The sequence below is a fragment of the Scyliorhinus canicula genome, chromosome 13 (genome assembly GCF_902713615.1).
Source record: "Scyliorhinus canicula chromosome 13, sScyCan1.1, whole genome shotgun sequence".
Lineage (NCBI taxonomy): Eukaryota > Metazoa > Chordata > Chondrichthyes > Carcharhiniformes > Scyliorhinidae > Scyliorhinus > Scyliorhinus canicula.
In genome coordinates this window covers 60335771-60339005 of record NC_052158.1, presented here as the reverse complement: position 1 = coordinate 60339005, position 3235 = coordinate 60335771, and positions in this window count along the sequence as shown.

The window sequence follows — 3235 nt, the reverse complement described above, 5'->3', positions numbered from 1 at the left end:
TTTAACTCTGTACAAGCTTAATTTCTTTGAACAAGGGATCCATACTTCTTTTTATAAATTCATTTTTTCCAATTAAGGGGAAATTTAGAGTGGCCAATCACCTTTGGGTGAATGTGGGGCGAAACCAATGCAAACACGGGGAGAATGTGCAAACTCCACACAGACAGTGACCCAGAAACGGGATGGAACCTGGAATCTCGGCGCCGTGAGGCAGCAGTACTAACCACTGCACCACTGTGCTGCCCAAGGGATCCATACTTAACACCACTCGGCTTGCAGGTTAACCTGTCCTGTTTGACATAGCAGCAACTTCAAACACTTTGGCTGACTCTGAAAATCAACAAATCTATAGCTGCCTCATCTTTCATATTAGGGTGTTAAAACAGGGGCAGCAGGGTAACATGGTGGTTAGCATAAATGCTTCACAGCTCCAGGGTCCCAGGTTCAATTCCCGGCTGGGTCACTGTCTGTGTGGAGTCTGCACGTCCTCCCCCTGTGTGCGTGGGTTTCCTCCGGGTGCTCCGGTTTCCTCCCACAGTCCAAAGATGTGCGGGTTAGGTGGATTGCCCATGCTAAATTGCCCGTAGTGTCCTAATAATAAGTAAGGTTAAGGGGGGGTTGTTGGGTTACGGGTATAGGGTGGATACGTGGGTTTGAGTAGGGTGATCATGGCTCGGCACAACATTGAGGGCCGAAGGGCCTGTTCTGTGCTGTACTGTTCTATGCGCCTTACTTTCAATGATCTCAAACCTGGGGACATGACCCCAAATGGACTGGTCTCCAAGTAGATTTAGGGTCACATGGGCTTGACACTGGGCAGATTCCCTGAGTCGTCACATCTTCCTCTCCAAGCTTTCCATTTTCCTTTGAACTAAAGGAGATTGTTTAAAACATAACATATTTTAAAGTCCAACATTCGTGGCACCTCATCACCAAAAGTGAAAATTGCTTTAGTAATTACTTTTTAAAATACTATCACAATTTAACATTGTAGACACTTTAATCAATAACTTATTATGTACAACAGTACAAGTAGTATTATTTCCCCTTTTACACATTTTAATATTAAGGATTCTATTGTGGCAACACTGTAAGGCATAACTCACCACTATCAACTATGTGACAGGATTTAAAGTCCGTACAGTTGAAATTCACTGACAAACAAGTTAATTTTACAAGCGCTGGCTTCATTTTATGTCACTTGTCTCAAAGGTCCCCTTTCTCATTTTGCATAGTCATTTAAACTTGTCCATTTCCCTGATTAGAAAATTGTATTTTTGGTTTAGTCTGGTTAACTTTATCAAGAATAATACTGTCATTAACCTGTATTACATATCTTTTTGACACTGTGTTTGACCTAACCTGTTTAAGCTTTAACTCCTGCTCTCCAATTATCGGCCTCCCAGCACTTGTAAAATCAACTTGTTTGTCTACAAGTTTTTAATGTTCAAGCTTTTAAAGAAAATCTCCAGGTTTGTTTTCACTAGTCAACCCTTCAGGATTTTTTCCCAGGGGACACATATTTGCCTCTTTTTGTGTAAGCAGTTCATTCTTTTTCTGAGTAAAATCCTCTATAGCTGTTTTCAGAACTTTGTTAAAGTTATACTAATGATCAAACAAAAGATTTCAATTCACCTTTATCATCAGTTCATGAATACTTGTTTTTTTGTGCTGTCTGTCTTCCCAATCAGTATAAGGGGCAGGATTCTCTGATCCTGGGGCTAAGTGTTAACAGCGTCGCAAACGCCGGAGCGTTTTACAACGGCGTCATCTGGTCTATTGGATCAGCGATCCTGCGCCGCACAGAGGGCCAGCATTGCACTAGAGCGCTTCACATAGCTCCAGCTGCCGATACGGGCGTCAGCATGGGCAGCGCAGGTCCGTGCCTGTGCGTCACGGCCGGCGCGAATTCGCGCATGTGGGTGGGTTGCCTTCTCAGTGCCAGCCCCTGGGCAACATGGCGGAGCCCTACAGGCCCCCTCGTGCCCCCCCCCCCCCCCCCACCCACCCCCGGGATAAGGCCGCCCGCTGATCGGTAGGCCCCGATCGCGGACCAGACCACCATGGAGGTCCCCTCCAGAGTCAGATCCCCCCTCCCTGACTCCAGGATGACCCTCCGCAGCATGAACGGCGAGGTACCGCCAGGTAGGACCACACGCAAAAGGCACCGGCGGGACTCGGCCGAACTCGGCTGGCACTCGACCCGTCGAACACGGCCCCCGACCGGCACCACCGCGACGGTGCCATTGGTGCCGATTCTCCGGAGAATCGACGGACCGGCGTCACATGATTCCCCCCCCCCCGCCCCCCGGCCGTGATTTTCTGACTCGGCCAAGCTTTGTCTCGTTCTTTTCGTGCAACTTTTTGAATAGAGCACATGCCCTTCCTCACACCTATATGCTATCAATATTGATTGCTGTGAACCATTCTGGTTGAAAGAAGTTCTTCCCTTTTTTCCACCATGAGGTTAATGTTTTCAGTCTGATTCGCCAATGTCCTTTTAACATTAGCAGTTTGAGCTTCTGACTCTATGGACACATATTTAGTTGAAATAGTAGTTTTCACAGCAGGGTGACAGAAAATCAGCTTTTTTGAAATGAAAAATGAATGAAAATCGCTTATTTCACGTGTAGGCTTCAATGAAGGTACTGTGAAAAGCCCCTAGTCGCCACATTCCGGCGCCTATTCTGGGAGGCTGGTACTGGCTTTGTACATCACCTGATTTCTCTTGTACATTTTTAATTTTAACAGCTTCACTGGGCTTTTCTGAAAGTATTGGCGAGGGCAATACCTTAAATCCAACCAGGTCATTTTCTAATAGAAAAATGTCATCTCCAACGTCAACACAACCCCAACAAGTGATTAAATCATGCTTTAAATTAATTTTACAGAATGCAATGGGTAAGCAATTTCTATCAACACCCTGTAAAAATATGTTTTTATCTAGTGAGCATTCTGGAAAGAATGCATGTCACTTACTAGCATAAATGGCTGGGCTGACCCTGTATCTCTCAGAATAATGACCAACTTGCCAGCTTTACCAGACAAAAGTAGGGCCACTTCCCCTTTAAACAGAAAACTTCAAGAATTTTCGGTGATTTGATCTACTCCAACAGCAAATATATCAGGGGCGGAATTCTCCATTCCTGAGGATAGGTTCCAGCGCCAACGGAGAATCCGCCGGTGATTCATTTTTTTTTATAAATTTAGAATATCCAATTCATTTTTTCCAATT